Raw genomic sequence first — 23,978 nt, forward strand, 5'->3', positions numbered from 1 at the left:
GACCCAAAAGTGGTAATTCTCAATCTAAGCCTTCCTAGTAACATTGTAAATTTATGAGATTGAGAAGATATACATGGCTATGTGAATGGTGTATGAATTTATTTTATGATTGGAGACACCTCGTGAGCTTAGCAAGGTATGTTAAAGGACAACACATAAGGTATGTTATATTCACATTTTCCCTTTCATTTATATATAGAAATGTATATTTATGAAATTTAAATGTGATGATAATTTAGATAATTTCAAACATTAGATATATGTTTCAAAAATGGTTAACACTTAAATGATAATATGCTCATATTTTATGGAGACTACTATTATCTTTGGGAAAGAGTCAACTTCAAGTATTATTATAATTTTAATATTATTTATAATTTTAAGATTATCTAATCTTGAAAAAAATATGACCTAAACCCTAATTATGAATATTATCAGGATTTAAGTAAGACCCTATTGAGGTCATTACCAATGGATAAGAAGTGTGCATAGGGGGAGGAGTAAATCGGTCACGTTGGGGTATAGGAATCCTAATATGGATTTTAAGATTTGAGGGAGCCCAAAGCTAAGTGTATCCAAACTCGAGAAGTAGTAAACCTTCCATCCATAATAAAATTAACCATGTTCCTAGTGGGTAAGGAGTGTGCATAGGGTGAGGAGTAAATTGGTCACATTGGGGTGCGAGAATCCCAATATGAATTAAAGATCTGAGGGAGCCCCAAGCTAAGCATGTCCAACCTCGAGAAGTAGTAAATCTACCATCCGATTCAAGATTAGGCATATTCCTACTGGATAGGGAGTGTGCATAGGGGGAGGAGTAAATTGGTCATGTTGGGGCACAAGAATCCCAATATGGATTAAAAAATTTGAGGGATCTCGAAGCTAAGCATGTCAAACCTTGAGCAATAGTAAATCTACCATGCATTATAGAATGATGCACCCTATTATAGTGCTAGCTATAGAAAGGTTGTTTAAAATATGCATCTTCAAAAACTTTCAATTTTAAGAGATAAAAAAGGAGCATGATATTCATGATCAAAGTGGTAAAATGTTTCCTTACCTTTTTTCTTATTTCAAATTGTAAGCAAGATTATAACATTTATAATATGTGTCCAAATTGTGTCTTCATGCATTAATATGTTTGTTTCATGTCTTCATTGTGTCTCCATGCATTCATGTGTCTATCTCATGTTTGCATCACGTCTTCATGCATTAATGTGTCTAATTTTTGTCTTTATACATATGTTCTTGTACATTCTATTATATACTAACATGTTTACTTTGCAAAGTGTCTAACACATATGCAAGAAAGAGAACGAATCCAAACTATGAATTAAAGAGGATCAAATCAATTGCTTGAGGGAATTTGAGAGGAGAGGATTGTGATATCCCCATTTTGATATATAATTTGATAATGAAGAAGTATTATATATTACTAAAAAGATTAATAATGTATATAAATTGAAATATATAAATTTTATGTGTGTGTGTGTGTGTGTGTGTGTGTGTGTGTGTGTGTGTGTGTGTGTGTGTCTCATAGATATTATCATATAACTATATGTGTATATAATAAATATATATACTTATATATATTATATATTAAAATACTACATTATTGAATATAAATAATTAATATATATATATAGATAAATAAACTATTGACAAATATATCTTAATTACTTATTGAAATAGTATTATTAATTACAAGGAATATGATTTATATAATTAATATAATATATAATTATCTTATGTTGGAAATGATTGAAAAGATCATGAATAAAGGATAAAGGAACTAGTAAAGATGTTTCAATCATTGTTTTTTCATTGATGTCAAACTTGCTACTTGCAAGAATGACAATTGCTTTAGTGATCCAAGTACTATTAATTGGTTGATTGACAAGGAGGTGGCAATAAATAAGATGTAACTAGAGTACCTAGAGAAAGGTTGAAGTTATGATGATGTAATGAAGTATAAGGATCACCTAAGCCATTGATGAAATAATATATTGATGACATACTCTAAAAAGGAGGATGGACACATTGAGTTATATCAAAGATGTAAGGACTAACTAAGTTCATTAGAAAGAGATGAGTAAGATAGTTAGAGCCAAACAAATTCTCAGTTGAAGCCAAGAAAGTTCAACTTCAGTATAAGCCGAGTGATTACTCAGATGTTGAGTAACACCAAATCCTTCAAGTGTCGAGTAGTAACAAAAGATAATGAATGCCGAGTAAGTCTTCAAATGTGGAGCGCCAGTAAAGATAACATTAAGAAGTTGAGTAACACAGAAGGTGTCGAGCATTAGTAAACCAATAATGTCTGTTGATAATTTTGTCCTTGATGTCACACAAATGTCATATCAGTCATTAGTCTCAAATTCACCAAGCTCAGATAGTTTGCAATGCAATCTACAGTGTCAACCGAACTCACTCAGTCATCGAAAGAAATGTGGAAGACAGTGTTAACCGAGCTAATTAAGTCAACAAAGGAAAGGTGAAAGACAGTGATCACCGAGCTCACTTGGTCAATGAAGGAAATGAGGAAGTTAGTATTAACTGAGCTTCACTTGGTCTCCAAAGGGAAGTTTCCATCGAGCTCACTTGGTCATCAAAGGAATTATAGAGAAGTCAGTGTTAACCGAGCTTCACTTGATCTCCAAAGAATAGTTTTCACTTAGCTCACTCAGTTTTCTTAGGAAACTCAGTACTTACCAAGTTCTCCTGATGATTGAAGGATTTTCACAAAGTTCGTTGTATTAATCGAGCTCAGTCGGTCAATACAAGAATTATTTTTTGACAAAGTTTACCATGCAAGGTCGGCCAGTATAGGGATTTGCAAATTAATTACTTCTAGCTGACTGTTGTAATTGTTTGTTTAGTCAGTGATTCGAGTCGGCTAAGATAATCTAAAAGGTATATATGGTGATTCAAGTTATGAATTAAAGTGTGAGATTATGAAAAAGAAGTTATGAATGTGAATTACAGTATGAAATGAAAAGGCGAATGTTGAGCAAACTCTGATGAAGAATCAGACGTGTTGAAGGAACTATAAAGTTGTATTTGATTAATAAGGATCCATTCAAGCATGACAAAGATCTATAATCAGAAAAGATAAGTTGTACATTATATCAAGTCACTTCATTGTTGCTTTCTAACCATTGTAATAGTGAACTCAAAATCTCTTAACAGAGTTGGTTTAACAGCCATTCAATAAATCCTCTAACAAGGTGACAGTTTAGTTGAATTGTTCTAAAGACCTCTAGCAAGGCCACTCCTAACAGGGTGATTAAATCCTTTAACAGGGTCACACCTAACAGTGTGTTTTTGTAACCTTTAATAGGGTTTGCTCCTAACAGGGCTCACTTCAAAAGAGTGAAAAATAGTATCTAGTTACATTGGTGGTTTTTCCCATATTAAGTTTCCACGTTAAATCTGGTGTCTCTTGTGTTCTTAATTGCTAAATTTCTTTGTGCATGATAACATATCAGTTCTTAATATTTGTCATTTGCTGCATTATCAAGTTTTAGCATTTCATATTAATCAGATCAAGGAGATATTCAGACATCTTAGGGATTGTGAAAGTTTTTGGAGTAACTGATTCACCCCCTCCTCCTCTCAGTTACTCTATTCTCATTTCCAAAAATTGGTATCAGAGCATTTGGTGCTTGCAAGAAGATATTTCAAGGATCTAAGCCAAAGATTAAGATGTCTTACAAAAGAGAAATTTCAAAACTCAACAGAGATAACTTCTTCGCATGGCAAGGATTGATGAGACTTCATCTGGCTACTGTTGGTGATACTGGACTAAAATACCTTGAAGAAAAATATGAAGAACCTCTTGGCACATTGTCTATCAATGAAATTGCTGAAAAGAAGACTCACAACAATATGATGATAGACATAGCATCCGCTCTCAGTTATCAAGAATTTGATAACATTAAGGACTGCAAAACTACCTTTGAGATGTGGAACAAGCTAAAAGAAATCTATGGAGGAGATGATAATGTGAGAAGAGCAAAAGAAGAAAGTCTAAGAGGACAATTTGATCAAATGAGGATGAGAGAGGATGAAAACATTGCAAAGTATGTTGAAAGAGTTAAAGCATGTGTGAGTGCAATCAGAGCATCTGGAGGTGATATCAAAGGAGAAACAGTTATAAGAAAACTTCTTAGAACCTTGCTTCCCGTTTATGCAATCAGAGTTTCTACAATTTAGGAAAGAAGGTGTGAAGCAAATCATCAAATAAATCTTGAGGTCATAGTTGGAAGACTAACTGCATTTGAACTAGATAACTTTGACAACTATGTTCCAGCCTCCAAGAACATTGAATCAGCATTTCAAGCCAAGCTCTCACTCAAGGAGAAAAACAAAAAGGAGAAGGAATCTCAGTCAGAAAGTGAAAATGAATCAAGCCAAAGTTTAGACAGTGACCTCGAAGTGATTGAAGCTCTACTAGCAAAGAAATATTCAAGAGGCAGAGGAAAATACAAAGGTAAAGTTCCCCTAATCTATTTTTCTTGTGAAGAAATTGGTCATATTGCAACAAGGTGTCCAAACAATCAAAACCATGATGAAAAGAAATGGAATGGCAAGAAAGACTTCAAATCATCCAAGAACAAAAGTAAGAAATCATGCTTCATGGCTGAAAATTCTAAAGATTCTAATAATAGTGAGGATGAAATTGTTTATATTGCCATTAAAGATGATTCTAATAGTGATGAGGAAGACAAAATGCCACTTGTTTCTCATATAAGTAAGAATGATACATGGATTATAGACAGTGGTTGCTCACATCATATGACTGGTGATAAAACTAAGTTTGATCAGTTTGAAGACTATGATGGTGGCAGTGTAAGGTTTGGTAATAATGAACCTTGTTTCATAAAAGGAAGAGGAAGAATCTGTCTAACCAAAGAACTTGTATGTAATAATGCCTATTGGATTGAAGGTCTTAAACATAATTTGCTAAGTGTGGCACAATTACTCAATACTGGATTCAAGGTGGAATTCATGCATGGAAAGGAAAGACTGTTGAATGAGCATGGAAAGCTAATAGGATCTGGCACCCAAACTAAAGGTAACTTGTTTTATCTAGGACTTGGTGAATGCTCATGTTTAATTGCTCAAATTGAAGAAAGTTGGTTATGGCATAAAAGGTTGTGTCATGTCAATTTTGATAATGTAGTAAAAATAAGCAAATTCAAGAAAGTGAGAGGCATTCGTAACATTAAGAAACCTGAGGTTGGTCTATGCAAGAATTGTCAGATTGGTAAAATGGGAAAGACTACTTTTAAAAGTAAGAACTATCAGTCTAAAGATATACTAGAAATTGTGCATACTAATTTATGTGGACCCATTGGAATAGAAAGCTATACTGGAGAAAAGTTTTTCATTCTTTTTGTTGATGACTACTCAAGAATGATGACTGCCATGTATCTAAGGAATAAATTAGAAGCATTTGAAAAATTCAAATGGTATTTGGAAAGAGTAGAAAAAGAAATAGGAAAAAGATTAAAATGCTTCAGGTCAGATAGAGGTGGTGAATTCATCTCACATGAATTCAACAACTTCTGCATTGAAAAAGGTATTAAAAGACAGGTCTCAGTACCAGGAACTCCTGAACAAAATGGAATAGCTGAAAGAACAAATAGATCCATCATGGATTGTGCAAGAACCTTGATGATAGAAAAGAACATTGCTATCAAATACTGGAAGGAAGCCATCAGCACTACAGTTTATACCTTAAACCAAGTATAGTTGAAGAAGGACTCATTCAAAACTCCCTATGAATTATGGTATGGCTACAAACCCAATGTAAGTTATCTGAAAGTATTTGGAAGCAAATGTTATATTTTGAAAGAATCTAGAAAAGGAAAATTTGATGTAAAAGGTGATGAAGGAATATTTTTAGGATATTCTTGCAAAAGCAAAGCATATAGATGTTTAAATCTATCCACTCACAAAGTCATAGAAAGTGCACATGTGAAAGTTGATGAGTTTGCAGAAAAATCTGAGGAAGAAAGAAAAAAGGTACCTGAAGATTATAGAAGATTTGTTTACATTAAACCAGATACTATACCAAGCATAGCGTTCACTCAAGAATCCTCATCTCCTGAGTCATTAGTAATCGAGTTACAAAAAGTTCAAACTGAGCCACAACAACATTCAGACATTATCGAGCAAGTATCTACCGAGTTTGAATCGCTCGAGCCAATTCTTACCGAGCCAGAATAGCCTGAACATGAAATTGAAGCACAAGGAGATAGCAATGAAACTCATTCAAGAGGAAAAGAACCTATATTAGCTAAATATGTCAGAAGACATCATGCACCAGATTAGATCATTGGAGACAAGTCTGAAGGAACCTTGACAAGAAGCAAGCTGAAAAATACGTGTTTACTTGCTGATTTTGAACCTAGAAGCATTAAAGATGCATTGACAAATGATAGTTGGATTGAGGAAATGAACGGGGAAATAGAATAGATAGAGAAGAACAAGACATGGACTCTAGTACCCAGGCCTAAAAATAAGAATGTAATTGGAACCAAGTGGGTATTCAAAAACAAGTTGACTGAAGATGGTAAAGTATCTAGAAACAAAGCCAGATTAGTATGCAAAGGATACTCTCAAGAAGAAGGCATAGATTATGGAGAAACCTTTGGTCCTGTTGCAAGATTGGAAGGAGTCAGAACCTTACTTGCATATGCTACTCACAAAGGATTCAAATTTTATTAGATGGATGTCAAGTTAGCATTCCTCAATGGAATACTGGATGAAGACGTTTACATTGAACAACCTGAAGGCTTTGTTGATCTAGATAAAAAGAACATGGTCTACAAATTACACAAGGCACTCTATGGTCTGAAACAAGCCCCTAGAGCATGGTATGAAAGATTGCATAACTATCTTATTCAGATTGGTTTTCAAAGAACTAATGATAATAATAGCTTGTATATAAAGGAAGGACCAGATAATAAGATTGTCTTGGCATAAATATTTGTAGATGATACTATCTTCACAGGGCATGATGATCTTTGCAAAGAATTTTTAGAACAAATGAACAAGGAATTTGAAATGTCTATGTTTGGTGAAATAAAATTCTTTGTTGGTCTTCAAATTCAACAAAATAAGAATGGCATCTACATCACTCAATCTAAATACATCAAGGAGATATTGAAAAAGTTTGGAGTGTAAACCTATTGGAACTCCTATGTGTACTGGATTGAAACTTACCAAAGATGATGAATCCAAAGAGGTAGATCAAACATTGTATAGATCTATGATTGGGAAATTGCAATACGTAGTTCATACCAGGCCAGATATTGCCCTTGCAGTTGGCATTGTTGCAAGATTTTTAGCAAAGCCAAGAGAAACTCACCTGATGGCAATCAAAAGAATAATGAGATATTTGAAAGGAACTGAAGATTATGGCTTATGGTACAAATTTGGAGGTAATTTGGATTTGAAAGTGTTTACTGATGCTGATTGGGCAGGAAACCTTGATGAAAGAAAAAACACAAGTGGAGGAGAATTCTTTCTTGGAAAAAGATTGGTTTCTTGGACAAGCAAAAAGCAAAATTATACATCCCAATCTACAGCAGAGGCAGAGTATGTTGCTACAGTAGTAAACTATTCAAATATTGTTTGGTTTAAGAAATTATTGCAAGGAATGAAGATGGAGATCAAAGAACCAGTTGTCATGTTCTGTGACAATACTAGTGCAATCAACATATCTAAGAATCTAGTAATGCATTCCAAGACCAAGCATATTGCAACAAAATATCATTTTGTCAGAGAATTGGTGCAAGACAAGGAGATCAGACTGGAATATGTCCATACAAAGGAACAAATTGCTGACATATTCACAAAGCCTTTACCTAAGGATGCATTTTTGTATCTCAGAGGTAAGTTAGGGGTCATTCCCCTATCTGAAGTCCACTAAAATAAGTTCTAGTGATGCATCAATGCATATAAGATTGAAGATCCATTTGTTGATGCAGTTCAATCAAAAATCATTGCATATGAATCAGTACTAAAGGTACACTACAATTTACTTAACTTCTATTTTCTTTCGCATGTGTTGTCAAAGAGGGAGAGATTTACTATCATATCATTCTAAAATTTGTGAGATTTGAAAATTTTTTCATGAAGTCCCTTAACAGAGGGAGATTATTGAAAGAGGGAGAAGTCTGTTATCTTGTTGGACTTGTTTTCAATTTCATTCTGTTATGACATGTTGTGTTGCCATCAATGCCAAAGAGGGAGATTGTTGATAATGTTGTCCTTGATGTCACACAAATGTCATATCAGTCATTAGTCTCAAATTCACCAAGCTCAGACAGTCTGCAATGCAATCGACAGTGTCAATCGAGCTCACTCGATCATCGAAAGAAATGTGGAAGACAGTGTTAACTGAGCTAACTCAGTCAAAAAAGGAAAGGTGAAAGACAGTGATCACCGAGCTCACTCGATCAATGAAGGAAATGAGGAAGTCAGTGTTAACTAAGCTTCACTCGGTATCGAAAGGGAATTTTCCACGGAGCTCACTCGGTCATCAAAGGAATTATGGAGAAGTTAGTGTTAACCGAGCTTCACTCAGTCTCCAAAGAATAGTTTTCATTGAGCTCACTCAGTTTTCTCAGGAAACTCAGTACTTACTAAGTTCTCCCAGCGATTGAACGATTTTCACGAAGTTCACTATATTAACCGAGCTCAATTGGTCAACACAGGAATTATTTTCTGACAAAGTTTACTGTGCAGGGTCGGCCAGTATAGGGATTTGCAAATTAATTACTTCTAGCCGACTATTGTAATTGTTTGTTTAGTCAGTGATTTGAGCTAACTAGGATAATCTGAAAGGTATATATGGTCATTCAAGTTATGAATTAAAGTGTGAGATTATGAAAAAGAAGTTATGAATGTGAATTACAGTATGAAATGAAAAGGTGAATGTTGAGCAAGATTGTTGTTTTCAATCATTGTTTTTTCATTGATGTCAAACATGCTATTTGTAAGAATGATATTTGGCTATAAGATCCAACTACTATCACTTAGTTGATTAATGAAGAGGATTTGATCAACAAGATGTAAAAAGAGCACCTAAGGGAAAGGTTGAGTTATGATGTTAAGAAAATGGTTAAATGATTTATCGATAGCATACTCAAAGATACATAGGTTGGTCACACTTAGAATCATTAGAAGAAGAAGTTGTAACAAGGTTGACTACAAAGCTTAAACTAAGATCATTAGTGGGTGTCAAGAAAGTTAGTTGAAGCTGAGAAAATTCTTAGTTGGAGCTGAGTAATAGGAAATTATAGCCTATGTTGAGTGATGTTTAGGTGCCAAATAAAGTTCAAGTGCCAAGCATCAGAAAATCTTAGTTGGTGCTGAGTGATCTTTAGGCCGAGCATCAAGAAAAACATAGTTGATGTCAAGTAACACAATATGTGCCAAGCACTAGTATTTCAATAGTGCCAAGCTACTGCATTATTTCAAATGATGAAGATTAACCAAATTTGAGCCAACAAAGAGGTTACCTTGAATTTTGTGAGCTAGCTAGAAGATAAGGATGATGAGCTAGTGGCACAAAATTTTATGTAAACCATTTTTGGGCAAATTCAAAATGATTATTCAAGAAGTTTCTACAAGAAACAAAATATGGGTTAGATGCAATGAATCCAACCTAATTGATACAAATTGAAATTAAAGAAAGGAAGAATTGAATGGGAAAAATAACTCCAAGATTTCTATTTAAGGAGTCATAGACCAAGAAGCAAATGCTACTGCTACCAAAGAGCCAAATTGTGAAGTTGATAGAAGGGTGTCAAGAAGAAGGCATCTAGAAGAAAAAAGAGCACAGAGGTTCTACTTCTACAAGTGGTCAAGAAGAGATAATTGCACTAGTATAGTGAGCATAGAGACTCAAAGAGACTAAGCTTCAAAGGAGGCCAAGCTATTAGAGCTATAGAGATTTAAGGTCAGGCAATGGTATGAGTTGAGAAGTGATCTGAGATCTACAAGTTAAGTTCTATGTTGTAGTCAGGTCAAAGATTTTCTAATACTATCTAGCAATTGTATTAGATAAAGAAAAATTATATGGACTTAGGTTGGTTTAATAGCCATTTGTAAATCCTTTAACAGGGTGGCATTCCAACTAAATGTTCTAAAGTCCTCTAACCAGGCCCACTTCAAATAGGGTGGTTAAATCCTCTAACAAGGTCACATTTAAATAGTGTGTTGTAAGCCTTTAACAAGGCAGGCCTTTCATAGGCCATCATTTTAGAAGAGTGAGGATTGAGTAACATGTTACTGGTGGTTTTTCCAAATTGGGTTTCCACATAAATCACTATGTTATGTGTTCATTTCTTATGTATTATGCTTGCATTTTGACTTATAGTAACTTGCTGGTTAGAAAAGTTAATGCTTGGATGAATAAATGGTTGAATGTGGTCACTATACTTAGTGAAAAGTTTGAAGATAACATTTGGACCTTGAATAACTAATTCGACACCCCCCCCCCCCCCCCCACCGAGTTATTCTAAAGCATTTCTAATAATTGATATCAAAGCCATCTACTAATTTAGTTTCAAGGTAGTAGAAGTAGGAAGATCAAAATGTCCAAAAGATAAGCTCCCAAGCTCAATAAATACAACTTTTTTGCATGGCAGAGCTCGATGAAATTGTACCTTGGATCTATAGGTGACTATGCACAAACCTCAATTGGAATAGAATATGTGAATCTAGCAGGACCTCTTACTGCAGATGATTTGAATAAAAAGGAGCACAATCAAGCAATGCTAAAAATTGCCTCTACACTTAGTTATGCAAAATATGATGACATCAAATATTGTGACACTGCATTCAAGATTTGGAAAGCCTTATTAGATATCTATAGAGGAGATTAGAATGTCCAAAGAGAAAATTGAGAAAGCCTAGGAGGAAAGTTTGGTGACAAGAAAATGGAGGAATGTTTATACTGCTCAATATGCTACAAGAATAAAAGAAGTGGTAAGTGCAATAAGAAGTATAGATAGTCAATTGGAAGAAGAAACTATCATCAACAAATATTTAAGAACTTTTCTCCCTATCTATGCTATTAGAGTCTCAACCTTGAAGGAATAGTGGGAAGACTTACTGCATTTGAATTGTCCAATTTTGATAACTATAGACTTGAGGACCTTGAATCTACTTTCAAGGCCAAGATGACAATAAAAGACACTAAGGAGGAGACATCAAGAAAGAAGAGAAGAAAAAGAAAGCATGCATCTAGCGATAGCAATGCAGATGAGGAAGATGTGGAACAGTTAGAAGCACTACTGGCTAGGAGATTTCATAGAGGCAAAGGTAAATTTAAAGGTAAGCTCCCTATCATATGTTTCAATTGTAATGAAGTAGTTCATATTGCTACAAAATGTACATAGAAGAAGAACTACAAAGAAGGAAACAAGTATAGGAAGAAAAGAGAAGATGACAACAAAGACTACAAGGAGAAAGGCAAAAGATGTTATATTGTTAAAGAATATTCTAATTAGAATGATGATGAAGTAGTCTATGTGGGCATGAAGGATGAATCAAATAAAGATAAAGATGAAACAATAGCATTGGTTACCTATGTGAAAAAGAATGACAAGTGGATCATAGATAGTGGATGCTCACATCACATGACAAGAGATAAAAGTAAGCCCATTACCTTTACTCAATATGATGGAAATCATATTAGATTTGATAATGATTCTCCATGTCAAATCAAAAGAAAAGGCTCTATTAAAGTCATAGAGAATATTTCATGTGATAATGCATACTATGTTGAAGGATTGAACTATAACTTGTTGAGTCTATCACAGTTAGGTAATGTAGGTTGCAAAGTTGAATTTGGAAACAAAACTCCCAAGATCTATGACACTAATGGAAATCTGATAGGAAAAGGTGAACAAACTAGGACTAATCTATTTACCTAAATATGGAAGATGCAACATGTCTTGTTGTTAGACTTGATGATGTGTGGTTGTGGCATAAAAGGTTGTGTCATGCTAACTTTGATAATCTGATTAGCATTAGCAAGAAGTAGAAGTTTAGAGGATTGCCCAAATTAAAGAAACCTAAAAACACAATGTGCAAACAATGTCAACTAGGGAAGATGACTAAATCTAGCTTCAAAAGAAAAACATACACTTCCAAAAAGTACTTGAGTTAGTCCATATAGACTTATGTGGTCCAATAGAAGTGCAAAGCTACCTAGGAGACAGATACATAATACTATTCCTAGATGATTATTCTAGGATTATGATTGCTATGCTTTTAAAGAAAAAATTTGATGCATTTCAAATGTTTAAGTGGTATTTGGCTAGAGTTGAGAAGGAAATAGGAAAGAACCTGAAATGCCTAAGGTCAAACAAAGGTGGTGAGTTCACATCAAAAGAGTTTGAAATATTCTGCAATGATAAAGGTATCAAAAAGAAAACATCAGCACCAAGAACTCCACCATAGAATGGTATTACTAAAAGAAGGAGTAGGTCAATTATTGACTGTGCTAGAACCTTGATGATGGAGAAAAATGTTGCTCTAAAATACTAGAGAGAAGCTGTAAGTATTGTATTCTACACACTAAATAGAGTTCAAGTCAAGAAAGGTACAAATATAACACCTTTTGAATTATTGTATGGTCACTCAACTAATGTTAAACATTTTAAAGTATTTGGATGTAAATGCTATATTCTTAAAGATACTAGAAATGGCAAGTTTGATGCAAAAAGTGATGAAGGCATATTCCTTGGATACTCCAACAGAAGTAAGGCATAGAAGTGTTTGAACACTAACACTAACAAGATTGTGGAGAGTGTAAATACAAATTTTGATGAGCATGTAGAAGTTCATATTGATGAAACTAAGCAACCAATGGATTATAGATCCTTTGTATAATTCTATGAAGGAATGATGGTTGAAAATAATGCTACAAATCAAGTTGGAAGTTAGAAAAATAATTTAGTATCAGTTGAGTCATAGCTAGTGAATGCTGAGGTACATTCAGAAGCTGAGCTATAGAATGTACAAAATGCACATTCTAATTCTAAAAATAGTACACATGAGAGAAATGAAGAAAAAAAAAATACTCTAAGGCTGAAGGATCAAATATGGAAAGAAGGATAGAACTAAGGTTAGCCAAGTATGTAAAAAGACATCATCCTACAAAAAAAATCATTGGTGACAAGGATGCTAGACCAATGAAAAGGAATAGACTGAGAAATGAATCATGTCTACTGAACAAGGTTGAACCTAAAATAATGAAAGATGCACAACAAGATGATAACTGGTATATGGCCATGGAAGAGGAGATAGATTAGATTTAGAAGAATAAAACATGGACCCTAGTTCCTAAACTAGCTGATAAGAATGTAATTGGTACTGAATAGGTGTTTAGAAAAAAACTTGATGAGAATAGGGAGATAACAAAAAATAGAGGCAGACTAGTTTGCAAAGGCTATGCACAAGAAGAAGGACTAGATTATGGGGAAACATTTGTCCCTATTGCAAGAATGGAAGGAGTAAGAACATTACTTGCATATGCTACATACAAAGGTTTCAAATTCTACCAAATGGATGTGAAGTCTTCTTTTCTAAATTGTATATTGGAAGAGGAAGTCTGCATAAAACAACAAGAGGGATTTGTTGATGAGAAGAACAAAGCAATGATCTACAAATTGCATAAGGTAGTCTATGGATTGAAGCAAACACCTAGAGCATGGTACGAGAGACCGCACAAATATCTTTGCAGATAGGATTTGAGAGAAAAGATGACAGCAACAATTTGTATATCAAAGCTAAAAAAGGAAAGGACATTTTGATATTAGAAATCTTTGTTTTAGATTAAGGTAAAATTAGGTTTTGAAGGGGCCCTGAAACCCTTTACATCATAAAGAAAGATTTACCATGAAGCTCAACCAGGTTTTAAACGGACCTGAAACTAGTAGAAAAAAAGAACTAGGTATAGGACCTAAAACCAATAGAAAATGTTTAGAAAGAAAACCTAGAGAGAACCCTGGAACCTGGAAAGATAGACTAGAAAAACCAGAGAAACCTCCTAGACCAGACAAGCAAGGACTAAGATTTCGATTTCACTCCCTTTCCATGAGAATGCAAAATCATATAAAATTGAGGGCGAGACATTTTAGATCTTTTTGTTTTTATAGGTATCCATCCCTCCTCAACCAAAATAGCCTTTGACTACCACTTTTGAGCATCCAAAATAGTTGGAAAATCATCCAAACTATGGCTAGGACCATCAACCATCACAACATCCAGCAATCTGGAGTAGCAGCCATGAAATTGAATACTAGTTCTGGCAACAGAATCAAAAGGACATACATCCTTTTGACTAGGGCAATATGCCTTCAAATAATCCACCAATTTGGAAATAGTATAAAGAGAACCAGCATTATCACTAAGATTAGATACATTCACTTTTTTTCTAGAATCAGCAGTCACATTATCTTGACTAGATTCAAAAATATGGGTGCCAAAATTGGCATCATGATCAGAGATAATAGGAACATAGTGAACCAAGCCCAAAGTGACCTCAGGACTAGAGTCATGACCTAATTCTATAATAGGAACCACAACACTATTAACAGGACCAAAATCAACACCAAGAGGATCAGAACAACCATCTTGGGCATCCACCATGGAGGCAGAAGCATTCACCAACATAGAACCAGAATCCCCATCTGCAGGAGAAGATTTGGAAACTGTATAATGTTGTTCTAGAACAAACTTCCACCAAGAGGAGGGAAATTTATTTGAAGAGTTCCTATACTCGCATTTAGTAGCCAAATGACCTATATTGAAACAATTTCTACACCTAAAAGGGAGGCCCTCATGATCAATCAACTGAGTCCAAGATCCCTTTGAATGATGTAAAAGAATCTCAAATGGGAGACCCTTAGAAACATCAATATCAACTAGAATCCTTGAATAAGTAGAATGGAAAAGCTCAAAGGATTGGGGATCAACCATACAAAAATATCCTAAAGCCTCACCAACTACCTTAAAAATATATTTCACCCAAAAATGAAGAGGAAGATTAGGCAACCTTATGCAAGTCATGATTTTGAAAGTCTCCGTTTGATATTAGAAATCTTTGTTGATGATATAATATTTGGAGGAAAAGATATTCTTTGCAAAGATTTTGCTAATCAAATGAAGCATGAATTTGAGATGTCAAGTTTTGAAGAAATCAAATTCTTTGTTGGATTACAAGTATATCAGTTGAAACATTGCATATTCATGACCCAATCCAAATACATCAATTAGATACTCAAAACATTCATATTAGAAGAGTCAAAACTAGTTATCACACCATTGGCAATGTGACATAAGCTATCCAAGAATGATGAATTAGCTTAAGTGAATTGGAAATTATATAGATCATTGATTATAAAACTACAATATGTTGTACATAGTAGACCAAACATTGCATTAGCTATTGGAATAGTGGCAAGATTTTCTTCAAATCCAAGAAAATATCACTTAATTTTTGTAAAGAGAATATTGAGCTACCTAAAAGGAATTGATGACTTTGGTTTGTAATACAAGAGGAGTGAAAAAATTGAACTAAAAGCCTACACTGATGTAGATTGGGGAGGTAACATTGATGATAGGAAAAACACTAGTGGAGGAGCACTTTTCTTAGGAAAAAGGTTGATTACATGGACCAGCAAAAAGCAAAGCTATACCTCACAGTCCACTACTGAAGCCAAATATGTTGTAGCTACTATAAATTGCACTGATATTGTATGGATCAAACAGTTTTTGCAAGGTATGAAGGAAGAGGTAACTAAGCCTGTGATATTTTATGGTGATAATACAAGTGCAATCAACATATCAAAGAACCCTATAATGCATGCAAAGACCAAGCACATTTCAATCAAGTATCACTATGTAAGAGAGTTGGTGGAAGACAAATAAGTGAAGATGGAATATGTTAGCTCAAAGGAACAAATTGCTAACATCTTCAAAAAAGCACTACCTAAAGATGATTTTGAATACATTAGAGGTAAGTTAGGGGTGATACCCCTAGCCAAGACTACTCAAAGAAAAAGAAAGAATGCCCTACATCAAATAAGCTAATTGTTAAAGATTTTACACATTGATGCAGAGGATTTTTACTTTAGGATTCATGCCTAAAGTAGTAGAAGTGCTAAAGTACCAAATTAGTCACAAGCAAGGTGATAGAGGGAGAAATAGAATGAACTTGAAAAAGCTACACTTGCATATTAAGATGCTAATTTGTCTTTGGCATTGTTTTCAAAGAGGAATAAATTGTGAGAAACTGATCAAAATGAAGCAATGATGATCTAGTGATCAAAAAGTATGAGGAAGAAGTGGACAAAAATAATAAAAAGTTGATTAGAATAGTAGAAGCTACGTAATACAAAGGAAGAAAAACAAAGAATGAGGGTACAATATCTAAGAGGGAGAAGTGAAAATGAAGCAATAAAAATAGTAGAGGGAGATGTGAAGTCATAATTTACTTTTTGGCATCTAACTTACTATTCTAGCCTAGTTAGCATTTGCCTAAATAGTTTAGTCTGATGGTTGATCAGTTTGGTTTGCCATTAATGCCAAAGAGGGAGACTATTAGAAATTTGATTGAAAAGTTCATTGTTGAAGATCAAAGGGGGAGATTATTGCAAAGAAGGAAGATTGTTGTTTTCAATCATTTTTTTTTCATTGATGTCAAACCTACTATTTGTAGGAATGATATTTGCTTATAAGATCCAAGTACTATCACTTAATTGACTGATGAAAAGGATTCAATCAACAAGATGTAACAAGAGAACCTAAGGTAAAGGTTGAGTTATGGTGTTAAGACAATGGTTAAATGATGTATTGATAACATAATCAAAGATGCAGAGGTTGGTCACACTTAGAAACATTGGAAGAAGTTCTAACAAGGTTGATTGCAAAGCTTAAACTAAGATCATTAGTGGGTGCTGAGAAAGTTAGTTGAAGCTAAAAAAATTCGTAGTTGGAGCTAAGTAATAGGAAATTCTAGTGTGTTCCAAGTGATCTTTAGGTGCCAAGTGAAGTTCAAGTGCCAAGCATTAGAAAATCTTAGTTGGTGCCAAATGATCTTCATGTGCCAAGCATCAAGAAAAACATAGTTGATGTTGAGTAACATAGTATGTCCTGAGCACCAATATTTCAATAGTGCCAAGCTACTGCATTATTTCAAATGATGAAGATTTTCCAAATTTGAGCTGACAAAGAGGTTGCCTTGAATTTTGTGAACTAGATGGAAGATAAGGATGATGAGTTGGTGGCATAGAATTCTATGTAAATTGATCTTGGGAAAATTCAAAAGGATTATTCAAGAAGTTTCTAGAGGAAACAAAATATGCATTAGATGCAATGAATCCCACCTAATCCATGCAAATTTAAATTAAAGAATAGAAGAATTAAGTAGCAAAAGGAACTCAAAGACTTATATTTAAGGAGTCATAGACCAAGAAGCAAATGCTACTAATGCTACTGCTGCCAAAGAGCCAAATTGTGAAGTAGTTAGAAGGGTGTCAAGAAGAAGGCATCTAGAAGAAGGAAGAGCATAGAGGTTCTACTTCTATGAGTGGTCAAGAAGAGATGATTGCACTAGTAGAGTGAGCATAGAGACTCAACGAGACTAAGCTTGAAAGGAGGCCAAGCTATCAGAGTTGAAGAGATTGAAGGCCAGGCAATGGTATGAGCTGAGGAGTGATCTAAGATCTACAAGTTAAGTTGTATGTTTTAGTCAGGTCAAAGATTTTCTAATACTCTCTACCAATTGTATTAAATAAAGAAAAATCCTATGAACTTAGGTTGGTTTAATAGCCATTTGTAAATCCTTTAATAGGGTGGCATTCCAACTAAATGTTCTAAAGTCCTCTAACTAGGCCCACTTCTAATATGGTGGTTAAATCATCTAATAAGGTTACATTTAACAATGTGTTGTAAGCCTTTAACAGGGTAGGCCTTTCATAGGGCATCAGTTCAGAAGAGTGAGAATTTGAGTAGCATGTTACTGGTGGTTTTTCTTAAATTGGGTTTCCATGTAAATCACTGTGTTATGTGTTGATTTCTTATGTCTTATGCTTGCATGTTGATTTATAGTAACTTGTTGGTTAGAAAAGTTAATGCTTGGATGAATAAATGGTTGTATGTGCTTACTATGCTTAGTGAAAAGCTTGTCCAGCACATTTGGACCTTGAATAACTTATTCACCACACACCACCCTCATCTCTTAGTTATTCTAAAATTTTTATAACAAGAAGTGTGGATAGACCAAGGCATGCACAATAATATGGAAGAGAGTAAAAATCTATTAAGGTGTGTACCCTCTACTTTCCTTTTAAGCTTAAGTTATGTTTTAAATTTGAACAATTTTCTTTAAGATCATTATGTAATGTTGATAAATGGGAGACTAGTGTATGCATGAATATGCAGCCTCTGCTAACACACACACTTCAACATGGTCATTGTATGTGGATTCATCTTGGAATGAACATTGGATTGTTCATCCAAGATTTTGCCTGCAAAGCAACCTATTGCCTTCTATCTAAAGGGATTTTTCCTATTAATATCCTCAGAATCAAGGTGTAGGCAACTAGACCCTCTAAGAACGAAGGATTTAAAGAAATGCAACTAATCTATATGATTGTGCAGATTAATCTATAATGAGAAATGCATTCTAATCTAAGAACATGTAAAAGAAAGCTATGCTAAAATGTATGCATATTATGCTAAATGAGATTAAACTAGAGAAATGAATATGAAAGTAGGGAGCTCAAATGAATGCACAATCCAACAACAATTTGATGCAAATTCTTATTCAACCTCTTTTCAAAATGAAGAGATGAGGGTCTCTTAAATAGACATTCTTGGAATCCATCAACGGTTGAGATCGATTTCAATCAATGGTCAGGATTAAAGGTGAAGTTTAGTCATAAAGGGAGATTCCCAAATTAAAGGGAGTTAACATATTTGATTTGAGTAAAATAAGGAGTTAACTAATTCGATTTGAGTAGAAAAGGGAGTTAACTGATTTAACTCATTTTTTATCAGTAGTGAACTGGAAATTTTCCTTTTTGAACTGAAGAGAGATTTTGGTGAAATATTTAATTTAATAAAATGAGATATGCTCTCATAATTACCTTTTCTATTTAATTAAATAATCTTTTAATTAATTTAGAGGCACTTTTCTTATTTAATTAAATAACTTCAATTAATTAATTAGGAATGGCTTCCCATTTAATTAAATAATTTTGTTTAATTAATTAGAAGTAAGTTCTCCATTTAATTACATAATTTTGTTTAATTAATTAAAATAGGCACATTTATTAAATTAAATAAATTTAATTCCATAGTACATTAGCTTAATCAATAGGTTTAATGCGACTAACATGAGTACGTACTATAGGAATTAAATAAGAAATATGATGAATGCAGATTAGGGTCTTCTGCATTTAACAATTAAGTCAAGTAGCGAATAGCAGAATGAGAATTGCCTATTAGAATAGGTCTTTAGGATTGGCTAAAAATAGACCAGAATTGGTATCATGGCAATGAGCCAATTTTGGGGTATTACAACTAGTTTGGTAGTTAAGGTGAAAAAATTGTTAAATTGTATTAAATATCACAATTGTAGGCACTTTAAATATTTTATTGAAGCTATTTTTCTAATTATTATTATCTTTCCATAAATTTGGTCTTGTTTTGGTGTACAAGATAGGTGCACCACATAGTCTATCTTGAAATTTCTAATATTGCTTGATATTCTCTATCATTGTTTCATTTTGATGATTCTAAATCTATTAATGTTGGTTTTTTAGACCAGTCTTTTGACTTATGGCATGTTTTATTTTGATGTAACTGTGTTTACTTTTCAACTTGTTCTTTTTTGATGTTATACTCTTATGAACTAGGCCTGAAGTAAAAATCATATACTTAATAAATAAATAATTTAAGGAATTGCAAAATAAATTTTTTGATTATAAATTATATTTTTTATTTTTTTCTTTAAGAATCTATTGATTTTGGTTCTTTAGTGTATTGTTCTACCCTCTTTTGTTTGAGACCTTGAATCATTTATGTATTGGTTCTATTGTTGAGGGAGATCACCTAATAAATCATTTTTCAATTGGTGAAACATATATATCTTTACTATGAATCCTAGACTCTTTAAATGTATTTTTAAAAAAATTGGATAAGATCTCAACTATATTATAAAAATGAATAGTAGTCAAGAATCACATAAGGGAAAAAAGGATATTACATCATATTTATAAATAGACCTAAGAAAAAGGCATTAACAACTAGCATATAGACTAAATACAAGCAATAAAAATAGTTGTAACAAAAAACACATAAAATAAAAAAGTTGAGTTTACTTGGAAAAACTTCCATAGGATAGCATGATGTACGAGTACATCTAGTATGAGTAGGGAAAATGAGTACAAGTATGTTGAGTATTTTGAGTATGGAAAGTGCAAGTACAGTGAGTCATGTATGCTAACTGTGAGTACAAGGATGTTAATTATAAGTACTAGGATGGTGAATATGAGTACATATATGTTGAGTATGAGTACAAAGATAGTGAGCACAAATACAAAGGTGGAAGGTATGAGTAAAAAGATGGAAAGTACGAGTGCAAACATGATGAGTACAAGTACGGGGATGAAAAGTATGAGTATGAAGATAAAAATTATGAGTACAAAGATGGTGTGTGCAAGTACAAAGATGATGAGTACATGTATGATAATGACAATTATGAGTATGATAAGGTTGATATGGTGTTAGTTCCAAGTATGATGACAAGTGTACATATCTATAGGATATTGCCAGTTCCAACATGATGAAGAAGATTAATGCCTATGGTGTACTATGTATGATCACCTTTAGTTCTTTTGTCTTGATATTTGATCTAATGGAAGTTTATAGACCATTTTGTAATGTGATGGTCGATATATCAAACCCCATAATAATTTGTAGAGAGTATAAATAATTGCATGATTCATTAGGAATGGTAGACTAAAGAGGTTGTGTTTGTTGAAAGATGACATAGTGTCATAAAGGCAAGGTGATTATATTTCATTCTAAGCTTGTGAAAAATCCTACTCTTTTTTGAATGTAACATTTTTTACTATAATACAAAAGGTGACACTTGAGTTCCTATGTGGTGGTTGTAATGTCCCCATCTTTTTAGCTTCTTAGTGGAGTTCTTAGCCTTTGCATTCTCTAAAGGCTAAGTGGAGGAGTAAAGAGAAATGTATTAAATTAGTTTCTTATAAATTTAAATTAAAAGGTGACTTTATATTTAATTAACTTAATTCAAAGTAACTAAAGTTAAATAAATAAATTAAAAGAATCTTCTAGAAGGAGTAATTAAATATTATTTTATTTCTTCTAGAAGGAGGTCCACATATTGGAGGAACACAATAAATAGGGAGGGTATCCTAATTTTTTATCATCAAATGTGTTGCTATCTATTCTACCTAAAAAATTTGGAGCCAAGGGTTTTTGTAGTTTCTAAATTGATCATTGGCAATGGACACTCTCATTGATTTGCATAACTAAGATGGTGAAAGATTCTTGTTCGTTCTTTTGTTTTCTTTAATTTCATTAGATCTTTTAACATTTATGTATTATTCCCATTGTTGAGGGAGAACACCTAAAAGATCATTGTTCAATTGATGAAAAAAGGTATATATTTATTATGAATCCTTGAGTATTCAAATGTATTTTTTTAAGAATTGGATAAAAGCTCAATTATATTATAAAATTAATAGAAGTAAAAAATATATTATAAAAATGAATACTTGTCAAGTAACACATAAGGTAAAAATGATACTACATCATATTTATAATTAGACCTAAGAAAAAGGCATTAATAACTATCACATAAACCAAATACATGCAAGAAAAGTAATTGTAACCAAAAATACATAGGTTAAAAATATTGAGGTTCCTTGTATATACTTCCATAGGATAGCATGATGTACAAGTACATCAAGTATGAGTATGGATTCCAAGTACAAGTATGTTGAGTATTTTGAGTATGTAAAGCAAGAATATGGTAGGTATGAGAATGTTAAGTACGTGTGTAGGGATTTCAAGTACAAGTACTAGGATGGTGAATACGAGTACATAGATGGTGAGCATGAGTACCAATATATTGAGTACAAGTAAAAAGATGGAAATTATGAGTATAAAGATAGAATGAACAAGTACAAAAATGATGAGTACGAGTATGACTATGACATGTATGATTACAGAGATGGAAAGTATGAGTATGGAGATGCCATGTACAAGTAAAATGATAATGAGTACAAGTATGATACTCGTAAGTATGAGTATAATAATGTTGGAATGATGTTAGTGCTAAGTACAATGACAAGTGTATGTGTTTCTAGGATAGTGTCAGTTCCAACATGGTGACAAACATTGATGCATGTGGAGTATTGTCTATGATGACAAGTAGTTCTTTTATGACTGGTAGTTGACCTAATGGAGGTTAATAAACCATTTTTTATTGCAAATATATATATATATATATATATATATATATATATATATATATATATAAATATATAATTCAATAGTGAATTGAAAAGAGTATAAATAATTATGATTTTTGTTAGGTATGGTAAACTGAAGAGGTTGCGTCTATTGAAAGAGGGCATAGTGTTGAAGTGGAATAAAGGTAAGTTAATTATAATTCAATTTGAGCTTTTATAAAATCATATTATTATTTGTATGTAACATTGGTTACTATAATACAAAAGGTTACACTTGATTTCTTGTGTGGTGGGTTTTCCCGAAAGGGTTTCCCAGTTTAAATCTAGGTTCAGGCTATATTTATATTGTTTTTATGGTATTTGCAAATTCTTATATTCTTGTACATCTATGTAACTAGATTTATTTTTTCTTATTTCTCCTACAAATTTTTAGCATGAATACTAGTGATACTACATTGGGGGAGTATCCTAAGAACTGGAGAGTATTGATATGTTGCATTCATGATTGTAATTTTTATTGATGTCAATATAGTAGTAATTCTCTTAAGACTAGGAAAATAGAAGTCAGTAATCTTAGTATGAATAGAAGTTGAGGAAGTTTTAGATGATGTGTAGTACAGGATATGTTCTTGAGGTTTTCCTAATGATTGGTTTAAAGGACTAAGTCTGATTTGATTTTGTATGAAAGTTATATGTGTTTTACTAGAAGTAGTGCAAAAATAGAGCATTTTGAAATAGAGTTTTCATGATTTATCACTATCTTTCATTTGATATGTAATGAAGGTGGTGCGTAGATAAAAATGATAGAGGAAAATCATGTGGTGACACCATCATGTGTGCAAAACATGGTTTCACATATGTAAAGTTTTGTATAAACTATGAGCCAAGAATGTTGTTGTAATTATGAATTAATTAATTTTCTTATTTTAATTAATTGAGAAAGCCTCAAGGCCAACTCAAGGAATTATTATGAAGATATGATATAAATGAAATTTTCTTAATTTATTTGTAATGTGAGACTTGGATCAAGAGGATCAAGAGGAATGCAAAGTATTAGTGCATATTGCAAGAAGGAGTTGAATGCTTGCCGAATGCATGTATGTGATCAAATGGATGATTGGATGTGTAGTACAAGATCTAGTTATAAGATATGAAGGAGCATAACTCTAGTTTATGGGATAGAAACAAAGGAAGAAAGTACATTTAATTTTTATTATTTTGCAAGGAATAATAAAGAGATCATTTGGATAGTGGGTTCTTTGATCTTAACCTTGAAGCTATTTGGTTAGTGGGTCGAGCTATAATCCACAAATATTAATAGGGTCTATCCTCTAACAAGGAATATTTATATTAGTATATCATCTTATGGGTACCATCCCCACTAGGGTTTTCCCTCTAATCAAGGATTTCCCTAGTTAACATATCTAATGTTAA

At 33.0% G+C, this 23,978-nt stretch overlaps 1 pseudogene; it reads left to right on the forward strand.

Annotated features, from left to right (window-relative positions):
• Positions 1-22,245: 22,245 nt before the first annotated feature.
• Positions 22,246-23,978, forward strand: part of LOC149571075 (DEAD-box ATP-dependent RNA helicase 32-like) — a 110,571-nt pseudogene continuing 108,838 nt past the window's right edge.

Source organism: Cupressus sempervirens, chromosome 2 (genome assembly GCF_028749045.1).
Source record: "Cupressus sempervirens isolate cs-2001-9-10 chromosome 2, ASM2874904v1, whole genome shotgun sequence".
In the NCBI taxonomy this organism is placed as follows: domain Eukaryota; kingdom Viridiplantae; phylum Streptophyta; class Pinopsida; order Cupressales; family Cupressaceae; genus Cupressus; species Cupressus sempervirens.